Genomic DNA, 14,338 nt, shown 5'->3' with positions numbered 1-14,338 from the left:
AAAAAATAAATTCAAAAAAAAATAGAGGCTTTTGGTATACATTGTCAAATCGTCCTTAGGAAAACCACAGGTGGTTACATTCTACTGGCAATGTATAGAAGTTATTTTCTTTTGACCCTTAAAGGCAATCTTAAATATATTTGCTTGCTCTCCTTCCCCTATCCTATATTTCTTTCTAGAAAAAGTTTTATTGAAGTATGGTTGATTTATCATGTTGGGATAATTTCTGCTGTACAACAAAGTGACTCAGTTACACATATACAGACCTCCATTCTTTTTTTTTTTATTTTATTTTTTGTCTTTTTGCCATTTCTAGGGCCGCTTCTGTGGCATATGGAGGTTCCCAGGCTAGGGGTCTAATTGAAGCTGTAGCCGCCGGCCTACGCCAGAGCCACAACAACTCAGGATCCGAGCCACATCTGCAACCCACATCACAGCTCACAGCAACTCTGGATCCTTAACCCACTGAGCAAGGGCAGGGATCAAACCCACAACCTCATGGTTCCTAGTCGGATTGGTTAACCACTGCGCCATAATGGGAACTCCTGGACCTCCATTCTTTTTCAAATTCTTTTTCCACATAGGTTATCACAGAATATTGAGTCCCCTGTGCTTATTATCCCCATTATATTTTTGATCAATATTTATTTAGGAAAAACATTTTGAGTACATACTTCTTATCCTACTATGATAGAATCTGGGGAACAGGTGACACGAATACAGTCTTGCTACTCCAAAATGCATCCAGTATTGGAGGCGGGAGGCCTGCAAGGGGAGTTCAGGACACATAAGAAAATCATAGTGTCAGTGGGGGGTGGTACGTTCTTTAATAAAGGTGTAGAGTAGATATTTAGCAAGCACAGAGGGGCACTGAGTTCTGCCATGGGATGTCTGGCAGAGGGGTCAGGGACTACCCTGAGTACTGCCACTCAGTTGAGCGGATGTCCCTTGAGATGAACTGATTGTCGCCACTCCACAAATGCTGGAAGGGGAGCCATCCTTCTGCCCCGAAACACTGAACTAACCCTAAGCCTTCCCCACTTTTTTTTTTTGGCCACACTCACAGCATGTGGAAGTCCCCAGGCCAGCGATCCAGCCCACACCATAGCAGCCACCTGAGCCACTGCTGTGACATTGCTGGATCCTTAACCCACTTTGCCACAAGGGAACTCCCCTTTCCCATATCTTAAATGAAGCCAAAGCTTTGACACCTTGTATGTAGGCTGATCACAAGTCCCAGATTATCCAGGGTTGTTCCATTTGCACCTCTTGTCCCCATGTCATTAATAGTGCTCTCTTTCATTCTCACATGCGCCCCAGCTTGGATGATAAATGACAAGGCACCCCATCTATTCCTCTTCTTCCCAGCCTTAATCAGTCAAACTTCAGTCAAATGAACCTTCATGGAGGAACTGAAATTTAAAGGCAGATAATAATAATTATTAGCAAATTCCCACATCCCCTGCTTCGGTCCTTTGTACCCTGGGGTTTTGTGTGTGTGTGTGTGTTTGTTGCTGTTTTATTTGTTTGTTTTTTGGCCCCAAGCGCACTCTCTCCTAAGTCTTAGCTACTTGTTACATTCGCCATCATTTTTCTAAATAACAGGCTGCTTCTTGATTTTATCATTTTCCTATCCTCTACTGACTTCTGCTATAGAAGGAACTATTTCCCCTTAAACTTTGTATGTTGAAGTCCCACCTCCCCATGTGAGTGTGTTTGGGTCAGGACCTTTCTGCAATAGTGAGGGTTAAATGAGGTCACAAGGGTGGGGCCTGATCTGAAAGGACTAGTGCCCTTCTAAGATGAGGAAGAGACGCTCGAGTGCCCTCTGAGAGGACAGGCCACGTGAGATCACGATGACAAGGTAGCTTTCCTTAAGCCAACCAGGAACAAGATTGGGTCGCATCTCGATCTGGGACTTCCCAGTCTCCAGAGCTGTAGGAAATAGACGTCTGTGGTTTAAGCCACTCGGGCCGGGGTGTTTCGTTATGGCAGCTCGAGCTGACTAAGACAACTTCCTGTTGGGAGGAAGAGACCTTCTTCTTCCTGCAACTTCCCTACACACACATGCACACACGCACACAACACACAACACGCACATACCCTTCACATACTCACACACACGTCAATATGCTTCACAGGCTCACACATACATCTCATGCACACTCACAACACACACACACACACACACACCCCCTCTTCTTCCCAGCTTCCCTGTTTCTTACCTGGTGCGGCCTCCTGCCCCATTCTCTTTGTCAGTGATTCCTTAGGTGTAATGTGGTTTTGTAAATCTTTCCCCTGATCTATATTAGCAGCATTTCAGTATGGTCTTCTCCTCTTACACCCACGGTGCTTTTAACTAGAAGCTCTTTATTACTTAAAGTAATATTTGGATATGACCTTTATGCAGGGATGAGGGTTACATGAGGTCACAGAGTGGGGCCTAACCCTTGGTGTGTCCACACACCATGTGTTTTAATTTTCCAAGAAATGTCCCTGAAGAAGCATTTGTATCACCACCGTCCTCACATGAAAAGCTTTATGATCACCAGCTGGCTGCCTCAGCCTTAGTGATTTCCAGGCCTTGAACGCTGGCCAATTTGTGTGGCCTGTTTGAGTTTTCCTTCAGGACTCCTTAAGTTCAGCTTCTAGAGATAAAATAGCTTTGTGAAATGGATTCACTCCCACTCATAATTTCAGAGAGGCACGTGAAAGTCCTTTTGAAACCCGTACGGGGGCACTGTTCACATATGAACATTATTATCAGCAGTAACAAAGTGAAAAAAATGCACTTTTAGACTTAGGTCATCAAGATACTACTCTCAGCACTGCTTTCCAACTCTTCAGCATTCAGCTAAGGAAATGCTCTCAGCACTGCTTTCCAGGACGTAGCACAGAGAAGACTCACTCCAATGTTAAATGAATGAATCAGCAGGTCCGTCTAAGAATACCGATTCCTACTAGCTCACCCTTCTCATTCTTAACGACCATATAAATTCTGAAGGGCACCAGGTTTTACCTTTGTATGTATAATAAGGCATTCCATTCCATTCCAGTGGAAACACAGGGTTACTTCTCAGTTGAAGAAATTAAATGCTCCACAGAGTGTAATCCCAGTCTCAGATAGATATTTTCAGCAGGACTGGTATTACAGAATACCATGTTTCTGAACTGCTTCAGTATTACCTGGATACAAATGACGTTTTCACTGAATTCACTCATTCAGAAAACAGTTATTGAGTGCCTCCTCCATTCCAGTCACTAGAAGTAGCGGATAAAAGTTACAGCTAACACTTACATAGTGCCTACTCTACTCTGTATTGTTACATAAAGTAACTCATTTAATTCTCATAATGATCAGATGAGAGTGCTACCATCATGATTCCCATTTTACAGATGAGAAAACAGATGAGCTGATGAGTAACTTGATTGGTCTACACCAGAACTTTTCCACCAGGGGCAATTCCCCTCTCCTGCCATTCAGCAATGTCTGGAAACATCTTTAATTCACATGACCTGTGATGATAGGTAATTATAAAGCCAAAGGACGCTGCTAAGTATCCTACAATATATTGAATGGCCTGGAAACAAGGATCAATTCATCCAGAATATCACTAATGCTGCTATTAAGAAGCCTTGATTGACATCGTTCAGAATATAGCGTTCTTCTGGAAGCTGTTATTGAATCATTGGTGAACACATGACTTACTCTGACCCAATCAGACTAAAGGAGAAGGTTTTGGGGAGACGCTACGTTCACTCATTTCTCTCCTGCTGGGTGTGAACAAGGAGCAGCAGCCTGATATCCAGGGGCAGCCGTCTTTTATATTGAGAATAACCAACCTTTCCACAAAGGACAGCAGAATGGAAGGGCTGGAATAACCCCTGTGCTTAATGAGGTTACTGAGCAGCATTGAACCGTATCTCTCCTGGAACCCAAACCATTTCTAGACTTTTAGTTATCTGAAGCAATGCATTCATATTGTTTAAGCCCGAGTGAGTGAGTGTTATCTGTTTCAGGCAGCTAAGTGTCTACCCAACACACTTGGGGAATTATAGGCAACATCTGGAAAATTCAGCAAAGACTCTTTCACGTTGTCAGATCCCTCATCAGAAATTCATGCTTCTCCCTTCTGGCTGAACTTTGTCTTCAGAGGAGATGTGGAGACACCGTCTTTAGCTTGTTCTCCTTCCGAAGGAACATACACTAAGTAGGGACTTCGTGGGCTCCGTCGACAAGCAGTTCGAGTCCAATGCCATGTGCCAGGGAAGAAGGGGAAGGACAAAGAGGGAAACTGCCATCTAGGTGGAAACAAAGAATACTATATACATGGAGAAATCCGAGAGATGAGCTGTGGGACTCGGTGGTAAGGACCATGGGTTAAAAATAGAGAATTTAGAATTCGGGCAAGGAAAGGATGCGCCGGAGTGGTTTGGAGGAGGTGGGCTTAAGAGTGAAGGCCATGCCTATGGACCCCGGATGACCTGGGGCGATATGTTGCGGGAATTTAGAAAGTGATCATTAAACATTGTTCCAATGGAACAATCCATTATTGAAACTAAAGGAGATGGCGACCTGAATCTTTGGTACACACATCATATCCTACGGACTCTGGTGGTGGCAATTTTCATTATATATCCTGGAAGCCACAATTGTGTTATTGCCCCAGCACCTGCATGTAGTAGCATAACAGGCCCACCTCCTCTTACATCAGTAGGCACATCTGTGAGAAGGTGAGTAGAGAAGGGAGATAAAGTTGGTCTTAGAAGTCTGCGAATACCATCAATGAAGTTGTTGGATGCTGGATGTCTTTCTTAAACATCTATACTGCATTAGGGAGCAATCTAGAATCTGTACAGAGAGGCACTATTTTGTTTTGGAAAATAAATCCTTAGTTTAGTTTCTGGGACCTGTCAAATGAATCATTTCAACATAATTTTCCAAAATTACTGGGTGTTTTTATGGTGTCTAGTACTTTATTATCACAACATTCGTGCTTTCCCACATGATCTCAACGAAGGTCCATTCCTCTCCTCCTGGACTGGACTATAAGTGGCCGGTAAGCACACACTCCCACAGTGCAGCTACCTTCTTTGAGAACTCCCTGACATGCATAGAAAAAGCCCCCTCAAACAGGGGAAACAGGCACAAGTTTTCAATATCCCATTTCCCAGATCCCTGGACATCACAGCAAGAAAGATGGAGCCAGACTGAGGACGGCAATTAGGTCTGGGAGGCTATGAAAAATCCAGGTGGCACCACGTGTGCCCTCAAACATTACCTGACTTTTTGCTTTTTCTCTGAAGAACTGGCACATAGTCTATGGACTCCTTTTTTTTTTCTTTTTTTTTTGAGATACATCCATGACACATGGAAGTTCCTGGGCTAGGGATTGAATCCACAGAGATGACACCAGATCCTTAATCTGCTGCACCAAAACAGGCACTCCCATAGAACCCCTATTCTTACTGAGAGGTTTAGCAAGACTCAAGAGTTTCTTTTTTTGCCTTTTTGCTGATCACCCAAATTAGGTTTGATTTGACAATTCTTTGTGGTGGTGTTCGAGAAGGGGGGACCCTATCAATGCCCATAGTCACCGTTTCTGCTGAAGGGCAGACGCTTGAAACAAGCCTCTCCTGCTGAGCCTGGCGCATGGCTCGTACACAGTTGTTGTGCAGTTATTTCCTGTGTTGCCACATCAGGCTCTTTCCCTCTGAGTCGAGAGAAACCCCCACCCCAGGACTCCTCTTGTTAGCAGAGTCTCACCTGTGCTTAGCTCTCTGGAGCAACCTTTTCATGTTAACCCAATAGTAGAGGCAGATACACGGCAGTATTTTTCAAACTGCAGATTAAAATCCATTAGAGGGTCCAGAACACATTGAATGGAGTACAACTAGCATTTTAAAAATGCAATAGAATATAAAAGAACTGAGGAGAGAAGGTTAAACATTCCAGTGCCCTGCATGTAACAAGGGCAAGTATTATTTGGTGAAACTGTTGTTTCAGTTATATAAATTCAGCAGTATGAATGCCCACATTGTGTCCATGTAGAATGCATTTCTTACTGTGGGGTGGCAATCAAAATAATTTGAAAGCTACTGAGATGTAAAATCGAAGTCTGATTTCATTATCTCCAAAACTCGCTGTTGGGAAGTGACAAGTCTACCATTTATTTAGGAAATGCTTTTAGTTACTCACTGCATACACACAGGGACTCCAAGAACCTACATGTTTCTTAGGAAGTCTGCTGAAATAAGCAGTGCAGGAAAACGCCCATGCTCTAGCCATCTTCTCCTTTGGTTAGTTCCACCGTTTTAGCAGATCCCTCAAGAAAAGCAGGCATCAGAAATAGTGAGGCGAATCGAGAGGTCAGAGCAGATTCCGCATCCCTCCAATGATGGTGACATCTGCTGAAAAATATCTGCTGTAACATCTGCCTATAAGGTTGGAAACCAGCAACCATGGTATATGAGGGCTGGAACAGAGCTGATTTTGCAAAGAGGGGAGCAGAAATTTCAGCCACTGCTTGGACATCATTTCTCTTCATGCTTCACATGGTTTCTTTCTTTTCTTTTCCTTCCTCACTTCCCTCCTTCCTTCCCCCCTCCCTTCTTTTCTTTCTTTCATTCCTCTTTCTGTCTTTCTTTCTGTCTGTCTGTCTGTCTTCCTTTCTTTCTTTCTTTCTTTCTTTCTTCCTCTTTCTTTCATTTCAAGTAGGGTTCATTTACAATGTTGTGCCAGTTTCTGCTGTACAGCAAAGTGACCCAGTCACACACACACACACACACACTCCATTTCTTAACTTCCATCATGGTCTATCCCAAGAGACTGGATATGGTTCCCTATGCTATACTGTAGGACCTCATTGCTTATCCATTCTAAACGTAATAGTTTGCATCTATTAAGCCCAAACTCCCAGTCCATCCCACTCTCTACCCCTCCCCTTTGCCCTCTCCATGTCTGTGAGTTGGTTTCTATTTTGTAGATTGATCACTTGTGCCATATTTTAGATTCCACATATAAGTGCTATCACATGTATTTGTCTTTCTCTTTCTGACTTATTTCACCTAGTATGAGAATCTCTAGGTCCGTCCATGTTGCTGCAAGTGGCATTTTTTTTTGTTCCTTTTTATGGCTGAGTAGTATTCCATTGTATAAACACACCACATCTTCTTAATCCATTCATCTGTTGGATTATTTGTTCTAGTTCTATGAAAAATGTCATGGGTAATCAATAGGGATCACATTAAATCTGCAGATTGCTTTGGGTAGTATGGCTATTTTAACAATATTAATTCTTCTAATCTAGGACCATGGGATATCTTTCAATTTCTTTAAATCCTCTTTAATTTCCTTTATTAATGCCTTATAGTTCTCAGTGTATAAGTCTTCCACCTCACATGTTTATTATTGTAATAAATGTACATGACATCATATTTACTATTTTAACCATTTTGAATTGTACGCATCAGGGGAATTAAGTACGTTTTAATTGTTGTGCAATCATCACTACCGTCCATCTCCAGGGCTTTTTCATCATCTCAAATGGAAACTTTTTACTCATTAAACAATTTCTCAGTTGCCTCTCAGTAAGACTGTGAACAGGACATGAGGCCAAGAATCCTCATATTTAGGTATCTGATGTCATTATAGTCAATGCTTCAGTGGCAAATTCAGGTATAGAAAGCAGTTTGGGCAAGAGATATAGACAAGACATTTTCCCACCCAAGTGTGTCTGTGGGGTCTGAGCTGTGGCTGCAGTCCTGAGCCTTTGTTTTTGAGCCGATCCATTCCTGGTCGCTACTTGATGATACTAATAATAACTACCATTATTGAACTCTTACTGTGGATCAGACTGTTTCCTAAATTCTTTAAGTGCATTCTCTCATTTAACCCTCAACAATAACACTATGATAAATTCCATTACAATTCCCATTTTATAGATTAGGACTTGTTGAGTGGTTGTATGAAGCTATGCAACTAAAAAATGATAGTTCTGGGATTCCAGCTGAGGTCATGGGCGGCCAGAGTCTTTGCTCTTCAGCACTCTTCTGTATTACCCTCATTTCATCCTTCAGCTTGGAAGCCTAACTGTGATCAAGCAGTCTTACAGATGCCTCTTAAGAATCGGCTCAGATCCTGCATTGCTATGGCTGTGGCTGCAGCTGGAAGCGGCAGCTCCAGTTCGACCCCTAGCCTGGGAACTTCCACATGCCACATGAGCAACCCTAAAAAAGCAAAAAAATAAATAAATAAATAAATAAATAAATAAAAAATATATATATACACACACACATATATAATTACTCACCAATTAACATTTATTGCCTTTTTTTTTTGGCTGAGCCCACAGCACATTGAAGTTCCAGGCCAGGGATCGAACGGGCACCATAGCAGAAACCCAAGCTGCTGCAATGACAATGCGGGATTCTTAACCCACAAGAGAACTTCAACATGGACTTTTTTTATACCAACTAGATGGCCAGGATTATGCTGAATACTGTGATGGATACAAAGAAATGTGGCATGATTCTTTTGTTAAAACCAGCTCCTGTGAACCCATACAGGGTGATATAAAAGTAAGGGTTTAGTTTTCCAACACCTGGGCATTGAGCAGTGGATGGTCCATTCAGGAAAATCTCTATATGCTACCTTTTAATATATGATGCCAGCACATGTCCTCCACAAGTCACCACTCATTTTTGTTTCTAGAGCAGAGATCCAATCACTTCCCATCTCTTCCCTTACCGTGTACTTCTTGTTGATCAATTTCTTTAGGAACTGCAATATTCCTTTAAGGACTTCCTTAATTTCTTTGTCTTAGATGGCAGGGAAACCAAGGGCCAGATGAGGCTCAAAGCAAAATATATTCACTGCACACAAAAATAAAACTAATCGGCACCAGCAAGGGAAGCAAGGTCAACAAAAACATTTCCTGTGTTTCCAACATGAGAGGAATTCCTCCCAGCATTTTGGTCACGCTCATTTCTGTTCATTTTCTGGTTCACTTCATGGGGCTTCCCCTGGGTCTTATTTGGATTGTTAGAATCAGAAACGACAGCCACTGAACCCACTTAAATCTAAGTCAAGCATTGCATGAACTGTTCTTAGGGACCCCGGAGTCATTTTGGAAGGGGGAGTGGAGGAGGCATTTCACTAGGGGAAGACCTAGCACCTCTTTCCTTTGAAAAGTTTTAGCATCAGCTGAAAGATGCTGAAGGACCCTCGGCAGCTGCAAATGGCCTGAGGAGTACACACCCTATAGCCTGGATGCGGCTATGTGCTTGGAAGTTGGTTATCCTACGGCCTGGGCTATATTCCAATCTGGGTGATCCCCGAGGACAGTGTTTCTTCAGTGTGTGTTCGGCATCCATCACAACCGGCATAGACCCAGGTGTTCGTGAAAAGAGCAGATTCTGGAACTCCACTGAAGCCTTAATGACCCCCGCCCTTGGAGGTGGGGCCCAGGAGTGTGGCCTTTCTTTAACATTCTCAGGGTGCCTTTCCCTTTGCCTTAATCTGTCAGCCACTGAAAGGCAGAGGGACTTCAGCCAGCTCGGACTTGGGAACAGTGTCAGGCAGCAGAGCGTCCCTTCCAGCAGGCAAGAATGATGGCTAGGGAATGGCCAAGAGGAAGCAGTGACCAGTGGCCTTTGGCTATAAAACAGCCTCGGGCAAGTGCCAGAGCTGGAAGCAAAGTCGGGCTCAAAAAAAAAAAACACAGCCTGGTTATATCTTGGCCTAGAGGTCCACTGGGCTTTTAATACTTAAGTGGAAAACCAGATATGTTCTTCCCACACTCAACACCCTCTTCAATGTCCATCCCCCACCCAGCATCTCTCATCCAACTTGTACTTTCCCCAAAGTGATCAAGTGGAAAGTTTAATCCAGGAAGAGAAGGGATGGGGAGCTGCTGGGGTGGGGGGGAAAAACGAGTTGGTTGCCATGGGAACCTTGCCTGCTGCAGGGTCTGAATGGTTTTCTGTTTGCTGACGTCCAGTTCTTTAGGGCAGGCCCTGGCATCAGCAGGGGCCTGGGCACCGCATCCTCTGTGTCCCGTTTCCGGCATCCGGCCCAGCGGCATCCACCCTAACAGGTCTCCTGGTAGCAGGCAGGGTGTCCGGGACTGAATGCTTCCTCCTGACCTCTTGTCCTGCCGCTGCTGCCCTCCCAAGCTGGGAAGTGAAGGAAAGCTGAGGGTGTTTCCCAACTCTTTGAAGAGAGAGTCCTTGTTTTTTCTTGCATATTATTCTTTCTTTCCTCATCATCCAAACATGAGCCCTTGGCCATTTGCCTGTCTCCCTGCTGGCCAGCTGTCCTTGCCATTCTCAGTTCTGAATTTCTATTTATCTCACAAGGACTGCAGAGTTTGTTTTCATCCAGCTTGGTACACCGACTGAGCTGCTGTCACAAGTTTGCTCTCTGAACTATCGCCTCCAGCAGCTGGTGAGGAAAGGCTGGAAAGATGGCCATACACATGATCTAGGGAGAGGTCTGATGGTTTTAGCTTATTTGAATGGTTTATTAGACCCAGATGAGGAGCGACCGAAGCCTCTAGGTGCCTACTCATGCTGCATATGGAGTACATGCCGTCATGCTGTGGGGCTACCATGCTCACATACCAATGTCTCCCTCTGCCAGTTGTTTCCACTACTCTTGCTTAGAAAGTCCTTGCCACCCATTTTTACTTTGGCTTATCAAGCCCTGAATATACCAGCACCTGCTTTCCTCCCTAGTGGCTTACCGTGCATCTCTCCTTTTCATAGTCACCTTGCACCAGGCAAAAAGGCCTTTGTGCAGTTACTGTACAGACCTGGCAGTTTTCGGTTGCAGGGCCTTTGCACATCAACGCCCCACTCCCAGCCCCAATCCTCCCTTCCAGCACATTCTTACCTGGCTTCCTATAGTTAATTCCTTCTAATCTTTCAGGTCCTATCACACATCAGCTCCTCAGTCAGGCCTTTCTGGATCATTCTAATGTGCCCCCTCCTTGTTCTGTATATAAGCACCCTTCTCGTTCTTCACAGCATTTGTGATATTTGTTTACTTTATATTTTCCTACTCTTGACTAAACTATGAAGGCCAATGAGTCAGGGACTATTTATGCTTCGGAGGCGTAAAAGTTAAGCCAACTTTATCATACTGCCTGGTGCCATATTTATTGAATAAATGAAATAGTAGCTCGTTTCTACCCATCCTTCCAAATTCTACCTGGAAGGCAATTGCCTCCTTGTGTAGGTCTTTCCTGACTGCCCTCCACGAGCTCCCCTCCCAGGCTTTGGTGGGGCGTCTGCCCTGAGTGTTCCCCTGCACCCCAGGCCTACCTCTCTGTGTGCTTTATGGTGCCTCATTGCTTGCAGGAAGGTCCTTTTCTTTAAGCAGATGGTAGGCTTTGTAAGGGAAGGATTATAACTCATTTCTAGAAAAATGTCTGACACACAGAGATTGCCTAACCTGACCAATGTTGGTTAAATGCATAAGTGAATGAATAAAAGACAGGTACTATTTCAGAGATGTATGGAAAACTCAGAGTGGAGCTAGTACCTACTTCAAAAAGGAAAAAAATGTCTTTCGAAAAGTCTCAGAAGAAACATTTTGTACAATTAGGTTCTCACGTTTCCTGGTCTTTCTTTCTTTTTTTTTTTTTTGCCTTTTTAGGGCCACACGCAAGGCATATGGAGGTTCCCAGGCTAGGGGTCAAATCAGAGCTATAGCTGCCAGCCTATGCCACAACAACACAGATTCGAGTTGCATCTGCGACCTACACCACAGCTCATGGCAATGCCGGATTATTTACCCACTGAGCGAGGGCAGGGATTGAATGTGCGTCCTCATGGATACTATTCAGATTTGTTTCTGCTGAGCCACAACGGGAACTCCTCCTGGTCCCCCATTTTATCTGGAGATATTCCAGTAACCTAGGTAAGCAACAATCTGGTAAATTCTTAAAGATAAATTAAACCAAGATGTCCCAACTCTTCCAACTAAAATCTTCAATCATTACAGGATTTTGGATGCTTGTTCCAAAAGCTCTTTTTTTTTTTAGGGCCACACTTGCAGCATACGGAAGTTTCCAGGCTAGGGGATGAATCAGAGCTACTAGCCTACGCCACAGCCTACGCCATATCTGAGCCACATCTGCAACCTACACCACGGTTTTGGCAACACCATATCCTTAATCCACTGAGTGAGGCCAGGGATCAAACCAGCTTCCTCATAGACACTATGTCAGGTTCTTAAACTGCTGAGCCACAACAGGAAATCCTTTTTCCCAAATCTTGAAACAAGGGTGGGAAGGTGAATTATAGTCACCTCTTTGGGCCTCAGTTTCCTCATCCGTAATAAGAAAGATGGATGACATCATCTCTAAAGTATCTTCCAGTTCTAACATCTAAAAAAAAAAAAACAAGGTAATTAACATTGACTTTTGAATGCTTTGAAAAAAAAAAAAAATCCACCGTCTTGCAAGCTCACTGGAAGTCATGTAGGGCTGAAGAGAATACTAGCTGGAAACCTCAACTCTGGGTGTCTCGGGTTTGATGCTCTCTCCTGGTACAGATGAGAGTAACCTTCTTTCCCACATCAAGTGGGTTGTGGCTCAAAAGATTTTGAGAAAAGAGCATAATGTGGGATCAAGTGCAAGAAGGAGAAAAGAGGAGTTCCCGTCGTGGCGCAGTGGTTAACGAATCCGACTAGGAACCATGAGGTTGCGGGTTCGGTCCCTGCCCTTGCTCAGTGGGTTAACGATCCAGCGTTGCCGTGAGCTGTGGTGTAGGTTGCAGATGCGGCTCGGATCTGGCGTTGCTGTGGCTCTGGCATAGGCCGGTGGCTACAGCTCCAATTCAACCCCTAGCCTGGGAACCTCCATATGTCGAGGGAGCGGCCCAAGAAATAGAAACAACAACAACAACAACAAAAAGACAAAAAAAAAAAAAAAAAAACCAAGGAGAAAAGAGAGACTCTCCATGATGTGGCCCCACTGGTCCAGCAAAGAGCAATGCTGAGGGGTCCAGAGGTGGGCATGGCCGCTTCAGAGAACATAGGATGTGCATGTGGCTAGGAGGGAGGAAGAGGATTTGAGGGGGTGGAGAAAGTGTGGACTAAGATTAAAATGAGTTGAGAGAATGGATTATTGAGACAAAGAAAGAAGAGAGTAAGATGAATAGGCAGCCAATAAAATGCAGTAGAATTCTGATCATGAGCCCAGGAATCAAAAGATTTTACATTAGTTAGCTACCAACTAATTAGCTGTGTGAAGCCGAGTAAATCTCTTGACTTCTCTGGACCTTGTTTTCTGAATCTGCAAAAATGGAACAAATAACATCCTCCCACAACAGGGGACCATTTGTCAGACTAAAATAAATTTATGGAAATGGAAGTGCTTGAAAAGAATTTTTTTAAAAATGAGTCAAAGCAGAATTGATTGGGTCAAACAGGTTAAGAGCAGTCATGGAATAATCCAGCAAAAAATGCTACCACATTAAAGAAATACTACCAGGAATTTATAACTCACAAGGAAATGGATCAAAGAGGTCAGGGAAAGGTTTTTCCCTCCAAAGCCCTAGTCATATTTTTCCAATTGTTTAAAGCAGAAAAATTAATAAATGTTATCTTTATTTTACCCAAAGGTGACTTACAGGAATTGAAAGGGTTGGGCCAGGATGAAGGGTCGACAGATCAAAACATGGATTTGATGGAGCTAAATCCCAGGTAATTACAGTCCCGGAAAGGTTCCCTACACTCAAGGTCCTGGGCTAGATTCCCTCTCAATCGTCCACATATGCAGCTAGGCAAAAGAAAAGCCAACCAACCAACAAACCAATTGAATCCAAATCCAGAGCCTGAGATGACAGGGAGGATGCAGGTCAAGCAATGGACTTTGAACAAGGTTAATTAAGCTCACCACCAGATAAGAGCTGACCTTTAAAGATGAGAAAGCAGCAAATAAGAGCAGACAGTTGCTGTTTCATGTCCTTATTTGAGTGAAGGCCCAAATCCAGTTCCTTCCACAGGAAAATGGCTCAGTCTTCCAAAGCCGGCCAAACTTACCTTTAGGCCCCTTCTTCAGTAGGGTCCCACTTTCAATCCTGGCCCTTGTCTAGTATCCTACCCACTAGGATGTCCCACTTTGTCCCAAGCCCCTGTGCTAGGCCTGCCCATCACCTCCATCAGTACTTTGTTTTTGGGCCACCCTCTTGAACCTCTATCATCTAGTCCCCACCTCTTTGGATGAAAACTTGCTAAATCAACCAGTCAAGCCTTAGCTAAACTCTGCTTATATGCAAATGACGAAGGGCCAGAGGCAGCCAGCCCTCTAGGGCTAGCTCTTAGGTGTCC

At 43.9% G+C, this 14,338-nt stretch overlaps 1 long non-coding RNA gene across 1 annotated transcript in view; it reads left to right on the top strand.

Moving 5' to 3' along the window:
- The window catches only part of ZNF648, a 200,904-nt gene that overhangs the window by 101,612 nt on the left and 84,954 nt on the right, over positions 1-14,338 (top strand). The window contains exon 8 of the long non-coding RNA XR_002347093.1: positions 13,630-13,711. This is a non-coding gene — a long non-coding RNA (zinc finger protein 648). The remainder of the gene's footprint in view (positions 1-13,629; positions 13,712-14,338) is intronic.

Source organism: Sus scrofa, chromosome 9, assembly GCF_000003025.6.
Source record: "Sus scrofa isolate TJ Tabasco breed Duroc chromosome 9, Sscrofa11.1, whole genome shotgun sequence".
Taxonomy (NCBI): Eukaryota; Metazoa; Chordata; class Mammalia; order Artiodactyla; family Suidae; genus Sus; species Sus scrofa.
The sequence above is the reverse complement of the archived record's forward strand: the minus strand, read 5'-3'. Positions and strand labels throughout refer to the sequence as shown.